General features: G+C 36.9%; 1 long non-coding RNA gene across 2 annotated transcripts; it reads left to right on the plus strand.

Moving 5' to 3' along the window:
• The first annotated feature begins 295 nt into the window (after nucleotides 1-295).
• On the plus strand, nucleotides 296-13,930 carry LOC149918461 (uncharacterized). 2 transcript variants are annotated; one of them, XR_016465479.1, is made up of 3 exons: nucleotides 296-416; nucleotides 1,215-1,372; nucleotides 13,728-13,930. It is a non-coding gene; the product is annotated as an uncharacterized LOC149918461 (long non-coding RNA). The 2 variants fall into 2 exon arrangements; XR_016465480.1 differs by having other exon boundaries at nucleotides 1,284-1,372.
• Nucleotides 13,931-14,556: the final 626 nt, after the last annotated feature.

Here is a 14,556-nt window from a genome sequence, read left to right on the forward strand (position 1 = left end):
TGTCATCTGCACACTCCATGCTTGTGCTACATGCAGCTGACTTATGAGAAATATCACGAAAAATCACATAATAATGTTAAAAGCTTTTGGGGCCATATTACTGGCTGTCCAGGGCCATGGGTTGGACAAGTCTGATTTAATGGTAGACTTGGCAGTTCTAGGTTTTTGACTGGGCTTGATGACCTTAGTACCAACCTAAATGATATCACTGAGAAAGAGGCTATGACATCATCAGGAGATGGATTGTGATTGTATGGCCCTCACTGCTTTTATTGGATCACTGACAGAGCCTGGCTCACTCTGACTTGTTCCTGCATCCTGCTGAGTGACTCTGTGAGGCTTGGAGGTCCATAGACAAGGTCTTCATACCCAAAAAGGAGCTGGTGCTGCCATGTGCACACTGTTGCTCCCTGGAGGTATTTAAAAGACGCATATGTGGGTTGCTTCGAGGCATGATTTAATAGTAGACCTGGCAGTGCTTGCTTAGCGATTGGACTTGATAACCTTAGAGGTGTTTTCCAAAGGATATGATTCTGTATATCACTGTAGCACACAGATCTATCTTTTCATGTAATGCCTCCTATTTATTTCCATGGAAACTACAACATATACACAGAGCATAACAACTCTATTTGATAGAGCAAATTCTCAGGTACAAAGCACTATTTTTCAACATAGTCAGCACCACGAAATGTCCATTTTTGCCAGCAATGAACGAACTTGCATGCGTGCTCTTAAAAATCTGTGCCAACTGAGGTGACTTGCTGTCACTGTTGCCACTGCTGAAATGCACCACCCACTGCCTCACTGTGCTCACCTCCACTGTTCGGTTGCCATAAACATTCAAGAAATGCTAATGAATTAATGAATATAGTGGGTATCATTATTTCATCATGGAGGAATTCAGTGACCTTTGCTTCGTAAGCACTTTCATATTAGATGCCATTCTATCAGACTGCTCCTCTGCTGCTATTTATCACATGGCAACAAAATGGAATGGAATATTGGTGGGAAAGTTCAGCCCCTACTGCCATACCACCAACATCTGAAGCTGATGTTGTGGACAAATATCATAAAAATAGGGGCATTACTTTTGGAGCAACTCTCTGAAAGGCCATAGGGTGTTGCTACAGGTTGGGCCAGGCTGTAGGTTGGACAAGGCTTCTGTAACACCTTGTCTGGCTATTAATAAATTTCATTATTAATTTGTTCAGGAGAACTTGTCTGCACAAAGATTTGTCTGTAATGGTACACCTTATGACTTCTGGAACTTGCTCTTTTAGCTGAACAATAACAATGGAAAATGGGAAAAAAAAATAAATCTTGTGTTTTGTGTTCCACATGCACCTCTGCTCATAGGACCTTTACTGAGGTGAGTTAAACACATGGTTCAGGCCTCTGCTGTTATTTCTTTGAATTATGTGTAAATTTTTGTGTAGCTAATTAGGGCAGAACTGTGTTATAAACACGGATTTATTCCTTAGTGTAACAGAATTCATTAACTTAGTTTTAAAACCACCACCCTACAAAATTAAAAAGAAATTGAGAATATCATGCATTCCTTCAAATACAAGAGCAAAACTTCCCGGAGAAAAATATTGAAGCAGAAATAACCCCTCTGTTTTCCTAGATAGTAGCCTGAGAGGATTCCTTGAATTATTGTTCTTCTAAACCTCCAGGTAATGTTGTTTTCCATACGGCGTGGTTAGTATGAAATTTGATTTTAAAGCAAAATGTCAGAATTACACATTCCTGCCATTCCCCTTTCTTTACTGATTCTGATCTTTACTGATGATTTGGCAGTGTGAAAGGAAATGAACAGCTTAAATGAAGAGAGGTAGAGGATTCTTAATGACTTTATGCCCTCATACTATATTTAAAAAAGAAAAACAGGTGGCGAAACTCTTGATGTAACCATGAGTGCTTGAAAAAGTGTATGGTAGCGTTTTTTAAAAAGTAATTTTCCTGATCATAACATGCATGAAAACAGGTAATACATACAGTAAGGCCGTACACAAACATGCATCTTGTGTTTCCTGGGAATATATAAACAGAAACCCAGCCAAGGGACATACATTTGCATCAGAAAAAAATATACCGTATGATTTTCAAATCAGCGTAGTATAGCTGAGTTTTAGCTTATCTTTGAAGGGGCAAAACGAATGAACAATTTGACTATAAGAAACCCTGCAAGATAAATTTACTCTTTCACTATCTTTATGGGAACTGTTGAGTCACAGCCTGAACCACTGATTGATCACCTGAGGCAAGGACTGAGGCAGCCATGGGAGCACAGATGAAGACAATTCAGCTGTGTGACCAGAAGGGGTGGAGCCTGGCTGCACCTCTCCTAGACCACATTTAAGGGCTGACTGCCACTGGGAAGGGTCTCTTTCTGCAGATCCCTCCTCTGTAGAGTCTTTCCTGCAGATCTAGATTTTTGGGTACAGGTGAGTATTCCTTCCCTGTTTGTTTCTTTTGCCATGATAATCTCTCCAGCTGTAACACTATCTCTAATGAAAACTAAAAGCAGCAATAAAAAATGCAAAGCCCAAATTAGTGCAATGCTCCTGCAAATGGTTCCATCTGGAATGGACAGTAAGTAGAAGTAAAGAGATGCTGGTTTAAGCTGTACAGCCTCTTGAGCACTATGCACTGAAATCCACTGCTAACATCAGAAAAGTTGCGTTTTCTTAAAAGAAGACAGAAATTCCTGAAGAAGCACCAGACCATAAGAAAATACACGTATTGAGTACTGTTGATCACAGAAGACAAGGAATGCCTGAGTGGAAATCGTATATTTGCTGAAATGCTGGAGACACTGTCAGTCTTAAGCTTCACAGAAAATCTCTAAGCTGCTTTGCTTGAGCATGCAATTTAGCAATTAGCTGCATTTCTTTCCAGCTGAAGCCACTTTATCCACAATGATTTCTTCTCACTCCTTGAGGCCTCTGTGACAACAGACTTCAGGACAATGGTGACAACAAATTCTTACAGTTTGCCTATGTGCAGGAGGACAGAGGTATCAGCTGAGAGGAGGGCAGCTGAGAATATTAAGAAATAGAAAAATAAAGGACTAGGGAGTAAAGCCATTACTGGCATATGGAGGAGGAAGAGGGCAACCTTAGGAAGATCCAGAGTATGGTTATAGGCAAGAGGGAGGAAGGGAAGAAGGGAAGGGATTGGAAACTTAGTGGTGTAGGATATGGGAACAGGGAGTAAGATATCTAACAGAAACAAAAACAGAGGTAGAAAGGAGGGGAAAAAAGCAGCATAGGAGACTAGAAGCAAGAAGAGTCTTTTGCAACAACTGTAGGGTTCTATTGCAAAGCTTGGCTTTGTGCCAGCGACTCGTGCTGGTATTAACTTGACAGAAAAGTAGAGATCTGAGTTAACAGTATATAAATGTACTCCCTCATATACTGGCATTAATTAAAAAAAAAAAAAAAAATCATTAAAGTTCATTTCTGGCTTATTAGCCCTGAAGGTTGGCTGCTATTTTGCAGTCTCAATTCAGAAACTAGTGATAAGCACTGCACCTCTTTGTTTCTTTTAGGCTATCTGTCCTTGGCTGATTTCCCAATTGACTATCATCTGGCTTTACAATTTTAACCTTTTCTTTCTTTTATTTTAAATACTTTTAATACAATTTAACATGCTTGTTGTTTCAGTCAAAAACTTTTTTTTCCCCCTAGAATCTTTTTTTTGCTGAAATGATAGAAGCCAAAGCAGTGAAATGGCCGAGTGTAAGCATTCAAAATTTTTCTGTGATTTTTCCTTTAGTTCTACAGCTGTTGTTTCTATGGAGTAGTTACTGTTGCTATGTATTTTTTCTCTGTTTCTGCCAGAACATGACTGGCTGGGTCAATGTGCTCATAGAGGTAGTAGGGAATAACATAATTGCTGCTTGAGTAGAAGAGGTATTTTAAAAACAGTTTTCTGCCTTGGAGAAATCCCTATAATGTTTCAATTTCTCTAGCAATGGCAAAACCATGAGTAATTAACCAAACAAGGCACAGTCAATTGTGAGGAGGTGCATTGCGAAGTAAGCAGGGGGATGGGGTAAATCTGGGCAGTATTCAATATTGCAGTGTCCTCAACTTTGCTACTACACGGTGTGAGCTTAGGCATGTCAATCTAAAATGTCTAGAGCAATGAAGCAGTAATCCTTTAACCATTTTAATCAATACTATACAGTCAGGAAGGTTAAGTAGTAACCTGCCACAGCTGACTAGACTAAACTTAAAAGAACCTCTATCAGGCTATGTTCTCACAGGTGTGCTTAAATAGATGCTTTCACCTAAAGGACATGTAGGTGCCCAACAGCAAGCTTCTGGGAAATGTTTTGAGCCAAGCAAGTTTTAAGAGCTAATGAGTTGTTTCTCACAGAACTGAGATGAAAAGAAATGAAGAACATATCATTGGTAGATGTTGGCGTGTTGCATCCTCTTCCACTTCTTGTGCTGTATTCTACCACTGATGTTTGATCAAGTGGTCTTTTATTATGAGAAATAGCTAACGTAACCTACAAATGAGAAAAAAGAAATACGCTTGTTTTCTCACAAGTTCTCTTCAAGAGTACTGAATTTCTGAGTCAGTCAGATCCCACAGCCCTTGCTGCTCAGAGCATGCTTGAGTACAAAACTGAATTTTGTCATTTTGAATATCTTGCTGACAGAGAAAGTGCCTTAAGAAATTTCAGATGGAGCCAAAACAGAATGTAGTATAGAGATGAAGCAGCTCGGAGATGAGAGATGCTGATCTGCACTGTCAAGTGCTGATGTGGATGAGTTCTGACTGCTGTACAGAGACAGGCTCAGCAGAGATGGATTCAACCCACAGAAAGTTTAAGAAGTCCAAGAACTTCCTATCAGCAGAAAAAATTCATGCTTGCAACATTCATTTTAGTTAAGGCTTCTGCAAATACAGAACTACTAGAGACCTCTGTTTATAAAGAGAGGATGTAAAATAAAAGAGTAGCAGCTTAGAACAGGAAGTGGAGTCAGAAGGCGTAAGTGTGTCAGGAAGGACAGCGTTCTTAGCCCAGAGCATTTTAATTATACAACAGGGCAAAGACTCGTCTGTTTGCACAATCTCAAAATTTTACAATAGAAATGCCAGTGTAAAATTAACTAGAAATAAGAGGGTATCAGCAAAGGAATTGAAACAAAGGCAGTGTCAGCTGTGCCAGTGTGCTGTCCTGTGCCAAATGTGTAATGAACTCATGGTGGTACAGTGATCACATTGGAAGGAGACCATGGTCATCTGAGAATAGTTATTAAACAGTGAATATTTGATATCCACTGTTTATTGCTTCCTGTTTGCTTTAGGCTTAGAAGTTCATTAAAGTGTTACTGTGTGACCTTTAGATTTTTGAGAGGTATAATTTGATATACAACTTCTGCATTATAGCAGTTTTTCTCAAATTAGTTCTAAGCTTAGAAGGAACCATGACAAGTGTGAGTCTGTTATCATGGTGCATGTGGAAAAAAAAAAAAAAAAGGATTTCTAAAGGCGGGTTTAAAAATGTGCTCTTTTATGCACTCAGTAAAGGCAAATAGGTCCTGTAAACTAAGAAGTGACATTTCTTAGAAAGTTGGAAAATATGAAGATGACAACTTAAAGAATTTACTTAGAATTCCAGTTGAAAGGAAATAATGATGGTATAGTCAATGCTTGATAGGAAATGCTTACCAAAATTAACATCACTTGAGACTCCCAGTACCTGGCTTTTATGGAGCTCATATTAGGACAATTGAAGGCAAAGACTGTACAACGTTTTAGCCACTCCCTCCCCTCATAAAAAAGAAAATCTCTTTTTCTCTATTCAGGATCAGACTAAGCCAAATAAACTTACAGGCTGTAAGACTTACAGGCTGTAAGAGCTGGGGCTGTTCAGCCTGGAGAAGAGAAGGCTCTATAAGGGGGAGACCTTATAGTGGCCTTTCAGTATCTAAAGGGGGGCTGTAAGAAGGAAGAGGACAGATTCTATAGCAGGGTCTGTTGTGATAGGACAAGGGGAAATGGTTTCAAATGGAAAGAGAGAAGATTTAGGCTGGATATAAAGAAGTTTTTTACCATAAGGGTGGTAAGACACTGGAACAGGTTGTCCAGAGAGGTGGTAGATGCCCCATCCTTGGAGACGTTCAGTGTCAGGCTGGATGGGGCTCTGGGAAACCTGATCTAGCTGTAGTTGTCCCTGTTCACTGAAGCAGAGTTTGACTAAATGATTTTAAAATGTATTTTCCAATTCCAACGATTCTATGCAATTCTTTTGCAGCGTTATTAGCAACTGAGGCAAGGTGAAGGTTTATTTGGACAAGAGTTCTGCTACAAAAGTAGTGCTATTACTAAGTGTAACGGCATGATGGGGAGTAATACAATGAAGTCAGCTATTGAATGGATTTAAGACTGCATCCTCTAATTTGAGCTGAGCTGCGTTTATTCCTAACAGCTAGGAAAAAAAAAAAAACAACAGAAAATTAGGATTTCTGTTCAAGTAAATAAATATTTGAGTTGCAAAGAGATATGTATACAGTAAATCTGCTACCAAAATTATATAGCCTGTGTAGCATAAAATTTTCCTTCATTTATATTTTAAAGACTTATTAGAAGGGTTCTGTGCCTGAAGAATGAGAAGCACAGTGCTGATCACCTGATGTACCCTAAACCCTTTCCCTGTGAAGAGAGTACAGTTAGTAGTTTTGAGAAGTATGTTACATATGCAACACACTTCACTCCCTTTATACCAGGAAGTGAAATGTATGGGAAAAGATTACATGCTGAGGTAGAGTGTTACAATTATGCACTTTATGAGATTAAACTATTAATTAATGGTATTCTCTCCTAACTCTCTTCAATTCTTTTGTAGTGTTTGAGAAATACAGCAGGTGATTCCCTGGACGTGTCTATTTTTTGGGAAGCTGTTTTGTGAGAAAGTCTTTTGCAAAGAGATATAAATGCTTTCTCACAATGCATATAAGTTTGACAGCTTTTTTTACATTTGGAGTTCTTTAGGATAGTTAAAATTTTCTTTCCATAAGATGTGATATAGTATTGTGTAACAAGCACTAGAGATAAAATTCTAAAACTTCAACTTAGAATATGAATGAAAAACATCAGTTTCCCAACTATCCTTCCCATAGTACTGCTTTGCAGTTAAGGGAGATCTCTTCTGCTGGCACTGCTTCCCTTTACGATCCATCTGGAAGACAGATAAAAATGGTTTGGCTGTCAATCTGTGTCATGATAGTTGCACTGATATCCAGAGGGATTGCAGTTTTTTATGATTAATATTCCATCCAGAGGCCTTCAGAATTCTACCACAGAGTATTTCTTTACAGAGTTAGGGTAAGACTTTTTGTATTTTATTTTACCAGTGATTGTAGAGCCATTTGAAGTCTCCTCATAACAAGTTTGATCTGCTCTTGTATGGTGTCCCGTTGTCCTGCAGTGTGGTAGTGGAAACCAAAATGTTAGAAAGCTTCCTTTTGCAACAATGGAGAACCAGAATTTTTTTAGTTGATTTTTCTTGGGACTTTACTCAGTTTTTACATCAGGAAAAAGGAATTTCCTCTAGTACCCTAGTACATTAGTGGTAGACAGAAACACTAATTACATTGCCGTGATATGTAATAACAACACCAACAGGTACTAGTTTCCCTTCCTTTTTTGTTTTTTAAAGGAACAGGTGAAAGTGTTATAGGATTGTCCTGAACTGTGCTTTACTTCTGGTACAATCATAACAATCACACTATATGTTGCTCCAGGGCTTTTTATTTCCTCAATCAGGTGAGAGACTTATTAGTCAGATATTTCCCTGTTGACTGTGAAACTAGGTTTTAAGGACAACACACAGAATGGATTTGGGAGATGATTTGGGAAGAAAGATAAGGTCAACTCTATTCTATTTGAGTACATTTCATTTAACAAAAACAAGAGAACCAGTGCTTTTTACTGAAGAAGCAGAGTTTAAATGTATGTGAACTTACCAGTTTAAAAGACTTTTCTAATTATTTTATTTTTATGGATAATATAGTCTTAAGTATTGTCCTTTAGGGTTTCCATAAATACCTTGAAATATGAGTTACAGGATTGTTTTCTACCAGGCTTTTTGTTTTGCTTGATTCTAAGAACAAAACAGAATCTGGGTGAGAGCATTCATGCAGAGCAATTCACATATCTCTGAGGTAAATTTTTGCTGTTTTTCAGATACATTTTGCTGTATGCTTTATTTTATGCATTCAGAAGCTATGCCTGTAAGCTTGAACACCAGATCTTCCTGAGAGAATCAGTGCATTGGAATTTACTTTATAGTGAACTGTAATATTACATTTCTGTTAATACTGAACTGTTTTAGAAGATATGCTTAGCAATTTGTTTATTTTATGACTAATGTAGTCTCTGTTTGCTTGATCTGAAATGGTGCAATTGAAGGACAATCAGTACCATTCTTGTCTTTGTGTTAATCAGTGTCTATCAGAGTTGCATCATTAGACAAATCATCTGTATAAATTAGTTGTGATAATATTACAGTAAGACCACTAAATTTGTGCAGATTTTCTATTAAATTTCCCACAGCAAAAGCCCTGTAAAAATTAAAATTTGGAATTTATGTAGTAGGTGTTATCTACAGAAATCACTGCCTGAAGAATACTGAGTATGTTGCTTAATGGTTGGGCTATTATTATGTCCAACTAGTACTTCTTACTGAGGGATATATTTCTCAGACTATTACATTTAATGTTAGCTGGTGAATGGAAAGAACACTGATAAATGTATGTATAATGCGGAGTGCATTCACTTTCTAGATGCCAGACTGGCAGAAGCTTGTATGTGAACGTCGCTTAATCAGGGAAGTAGTGCAGTGCTCAAAACGGTGCTGCCCAGGCTGATGTCATCTGTCAACTTGTCTTAATGCTGAGCCACAATTGTTTGTTATGGAGGGGAAAAGGGGTGTGAGTAAGGTCCCACTATCTGACAAATTTCTGTTCCTCTGTGAGTCCTGCTGGTGATGATATCTCATAGTATTGAAAATTGCTATAAAGTGAACAGGTGTCATAAATTCAGATCAATTTGGGATGTGCTGGTTTCTCATCAGACCAAAAAGCTTTGTTTATGACCTGTAGCCTAGACTTACAGTGGTAAGCACTTTCACTAGTAGGGTGAAGATGATAAATCTGTTGCCAAATCACTATGTACTTGATATATTTAAATGTCTACAACATCTTTATTTGCAGTTGCTAAATATGTGCAAAAAAAAAAGATTGGTAACTGAAAAACCAAACCCAATGTGATTTTTAAAACACCTGTTTCAGAGTACTGCCTCAAGAAGTTACTTTGTTGATAACCACATGTTATAATGTTGAAACAATGTCTAAAGAGCTTGCTGGGAGAAGTGTGCTGTGTGGATAAAGAGGAATTATTTTAGGCAGCAAATATGTAGGCTGTGGTGAAAGTAATGCCTCCTCTTTATTTCCATGGAAACTGCAACAAATATAATGAGTAGAATAACGCTATTTGATAGAGCAATTTTTCAGCTACAAAACACTATTTTTCAACGGAGTCACCACCATTACCTATGTATTTTTTGCCAGTCAGAAACAAGATCTTGCATGCTATACTTGTCAAAATCTGCACCAGAGGTGATGAGGCACTGTCACAGTTACCGCTGCTGAAACACACCACCCATTGCCTCCCTGGGCTCACATCCACTGTCTGTTCTCTGTAATTGTTCATCAAGCGTCAATGAATGTCAGTAGGTGAAAATTTTTCTGCGTGAAGGGATTAAATTCCACACCTTTGTTTCATGATCTTCCATATCAGATGCCATTTTTGTCAGACTGCCACTTGGCTGTCATTTGTCGCATGGGGGAAAAAAAAAAAGTAATAGAATATAAGTGGGAAGGTTTACTGTACCACCTGCTGCCTCTGACATTGTCGGGCAAGATAATGAAATAGGAGGCACTACTTTCAGAGCAGCCCATGTAAAATATATAATATAGTTAATATAAGTTTTGTTACTTATATGTTAACTGTTATTTTATATATATATATATAAAATAACAGTTAATATATATATATACAGTTTATATATATATATAAATATATATAAATAACAGTTTTTATATATATAAAAGAAATATATATATAGAATATATAAGAATATATATATATATAAAAGAAAGAAACAAAACCATAGAACTAGTGAGATACTTGACCCTGTTTTCGTGAAACTAACGCAACAGGCTAGCTCAGTTGTTGCCATTCTTAGTTGTTCACAACTGTGAGTACTGCCAAAAAGTGATGACCTGAACAAGGCCAACTGTGAAGTGAGAAGTATCTTTCTCTGTTAAGAGAGATCTTATAACAGCCTCTCTACCAACAGGTAGAGAGACATGATAAAATTTTTAGTTGAATATCTAATTGCAGCTCCATACAATCCATTCGAAAATTTGCAGCTAATGTATTTATTTCCGCTGAAATGGAGTCACAAATAGAAATTTATTTTTTTTAGTAATTTTGAAGCATTTCTCAAATTCCTTAATCTAAACAGCACAGCTGCATATTTTTTTGCTGTTCACAAGACTGCGTTAACCAGTGTATCCAAATGCATACAATTATTTGACATAACTTGACTCAGGACTCCACGCACCCTCCTCCTGCTTTGATTTCAGCACTTGATTTCAATCACTGAAATAGTGGTAATAGAGCATCAGTGTTCGGTTGTTGCTGAGCAATGAGTATGTGTCTGAGGCTGGGCTGGGCTGCTTGGCAGAGCAGACTGGTTGCCATGATGGCGGTGGGCCACACTGAGCTATGCCAGGTTGCGTGCAGCCCATAGGCTTCAAGTTGGCTATACTCAATTTGCTGTGTTTCCAATGACTGTGCTCTGGGCTTCCACATCCTAATCCTGTGCTAAAGGGCATAGCCTGTGCCAAAGGAATATAAAATGATATAATGAAGTTGCAGCCAAATATGTGAGGCCAAGAGTCTGGAATCAGCCTTCTTAGATATTGCAGTTCTTCTATCCTTTGAGTTTTTCATGCTCAGTTTCCAAAGAGCATGAATACAGTTTAAAATCATAACTGTGTTTATTCTTGGTTTAGTAATAGGACAAAAGGCCAGCATTTTAGGAAATAGATATTCCTTCGCTGTATCTGTGGTAGAGTCTATAAAAACTATGTTATGTATTAAAAGCTTTCTTTCAACACCACAAGTTTCTTGTTGGTGATTGTCTTTATCTTCCAAAACTAATATGAAGTAATAAGCATGAAGTGCAGCAAGGAAAACAGTGAGGAATGCTAAAGATAAATTACCTTTGTCTTTGCAGTAAAAGCATGATTAAGCTGATATGTGAACCCAGATCTTTTGAGTTATTGTCCAATATATCTAGACTCTCGAGCAAATTAATGGCTACAATTTTGCAAAGTATAGTATTATGCTACTGCTTATTTTTAAAAATCTATAATTGCTAGTGCATCTAATACAAAAAGATGCCTGTACTTCTCTGTCCTTCCACCTTTACTGTCCTGAAGTCTCTAAATCTTAAAAACTCCTGGGAACATATGAAGGAAAAATGAAATTAGGAGCAGGTAAAATACTCATTATTTGCATTTTAGTTATTTCTGGTTAAACTTCACTACAGGATAGCTAATTCAGAAACCTACAATCAAGTTGAACTGATATTTATTTGAAAGGGAAACATAAATTGTCGTTCTTGTAATGTCTGACACATTATTGGTCATAAGATTTTACAACAAATTAATACTAGGTGACATGTTAAGCAAAATATTTCAGCAGTCTGAGTCAAAGTAATGAGAAAACTCCTCTTTTTTAATGATAGGCAGAAAAGAGTTCAACAAGGTGTGAAATGGACTGCAGCATGAATTAAATAAAGCTTGGCTATTTAGAGAGCGTATAATTGATCTATTGGGCAGCTAAGTAACTGAGAAAACAAACCTTTCACCATTGTGTGAACTCTATCAGAAATATGATGAAAAGTAGAGGAGATGCACCCTATTATTTAATATTCATTGACACTTTAATAATGACAGCCATAAGTAGTGGGGATGCAGGTTCAATGTAAGAACTGAACATTCAGCACTGCACATGGTGAGATAAGTTGGAATAGGAAAAAAGTTGAATTCAAATGCTAACCAAAGACCCACAGTAAACAGGGAAGATGAACGGCAGCTTGACAGGTTTACAATCAATGTATTTGAGGCTCTGAAAGGGGGAAGGTGATGGGGAAAGACAGGGTTCCAATTATTGGGATGTGAATAACAGGCAAGTGATATCTGTTTAATTAAATAGCCAATCAGGAATATTTTGTATTACAAAAGATAGCTGTTTGTGGAAGAGATGGGAAAGATTAAAGCAAGTTTGGATGCTATGCAAGCTAAGATCCTGCACAGACTGAGTCCAACTGCAGTGAGGGACTGATGAGAGGGTGGAGGAATAGAGCAGAGTAAATAAAGCCTTTAGGAAATGTCATCTTTACTTTAAGGAACTTTGACTGCTTTTTAATTACATTTGAAGATGAAGAAGTAATAATTCAGAGAACATCATCCTCTGTGGCAATAAAACAGAATGTCAAGCCTAAAGCTGGGAAAGTTTGTGTTCTAGAGACTTGATATGATTTCATTTATTGAAAGAAAATGCTTAATCTTCTGAGGATTAAAAAAAAAGTCCTATTATTTATTAAGTGCTGATGGGAAACTTCATCAATCAATTTGTAATATTTTCTGAAGAAGGAATTTTTTCCCTCTTTATTTAAAAAAAAAAAAAATTCCTCTTTATTCAAACAACGGCTAAATCTAATTGTACTTGCAAAAGATGTATTTCAGCAATGGCAGGAAAGATTTGAAGTATTTTATGAATGTGAAAACTTTGACTAATTTGACTAATATTTCTCTGGAGTGATAAATTCCAGACAAATGCTGGAAGTATCTAGAAATCGTTTAGTCTTAGTGTGCTGTGAGGATTTAGTTTTGGTTGCATGTCATACAGCAGAAGCGGCTCCTCATAGAGCCATAACAGCAGGATGATTTATTTCACTAGGTCAAAGGAAGTTCAAAACTTTGGTACTTGCTTTCATAGCTGTAAGTTTGGGGAATAAAAGTAGTAGACTGAAGATAGGGATTATTGCTCTGATGGGGCTGAATTTAAAAGCTTCTCTTACACAGGCACTTGTTACTGTCTCCAGACTGTCCTACTACTAGCCACATGCGCAATATAAACTGTTTATAGTGCTCACCATCTTGACTGTAGTCTTTTGACCTTATTGTTTTGGAGACTTACTCCAAAGCTGAAAAATAAATTTAACATTTTTTATAACATTATTTGGCTTGTGTAGCCTTGGTGTGGATGCAGAAAGTGAACTCTGCTCTAGAAATCAGGTCTGATCAGAGTTATTAAATGATTGAATGACATGAATATAATATGATATGTAACTTTTTCATATGGGATTTCATTGCCATTGTACTCTTTTCTTTCCTTGCTCTTAATATATGCATTAGCTTGCCCTAAAAGTGGGCATTCCCACTTTTTCACATCCCTATGTGAAGTTTCAGTTATTTACAGAATTGCTTTCAAGTACAACTGACATATCAGTTCTATTTCTTTTTTATTCTATAGAAACACTGTTAATCCTTATAAGAAAGTTTTTACTATACAGATGTTAGTGCTAAATGATTTGTGATATTTCATGTTTTTTTTATTTTTAGATTAATCATTCTTCGGAATGGTGTCCAAGAGAAAAACTGGAGAAAAGTCTGGTTTATTGATGAAGAATATATGTATTTACAACTGTGCATAAAAGAAATGAAAGACAGAATAAGTCAAATGATGTGAATGTGTTGCAGAAGTTCTTATTAGATGACTAGAAACTTTTTAAGTGAGCAGCAAATGGAAAACAAAGACCATCTCCTTAGAGAACACAGATAATCTTTTATTTTAAACAGTAAACTTTAAAGTGCTGTCTCCAATCTATTCTATAATGTATTACTAATATTTAAGTGTTAAGGCTGTACAATAATTTTAGAGGTAGCAGTTTTGATTTAGTTTAACACATTGTATGAAACAGATAGTGAGTAGAGTAAGTGATTAGCTGGTGTTGAGGGTTGCCAAATAAAGCTGAATTGATAACAAATGGTAATGAGTGTATGGTGGGAAAGGCAAATTCGCAAATTTGAAGGCTTAGATGCAACTGCAACAAACTGAGTGAGTAGTGGTGTGTGCAATAATGAAAATTAGGTGCTGCTGATATTTGCCTCTTGCTGTTTGCGCTACTGAACAATGATGCATATACTGAGTATTTATTTGCCATGGTGGCTTCAATTGACACAAAAATCAAAGGAAGGTTTGTGATAGTTATATTACCAGCTCTTTACAATATGTGCATTAATCTATCACAAGCATCACTAATTATGAAATCAGGAACGAGGCATTTAAAAAAGCTGATGGTTAGTGCTGTGATTGAGTGACAAAATGGTTAATTGTGTTAATTGAGTGGTTGTGTGAGTGGTTAATTAGGTGCCATATGTGTGAGTGGCT

The sequence above is a fragment of the Phasianus colchicus genome, chromosome 3 (assembly GCF_987193195.1).
Source record: "Phasianus colchicus chromosome 3, bPhaCol1.hap1.1, whole genome shotgun sequence".
NCBI classification, from domain to species: domain Eukaryota; kingdom Metazoa; phylum Chordata; class Aves; order Galliformes; family Phasianidae; genus Phasianus; species Phasianus colchicus.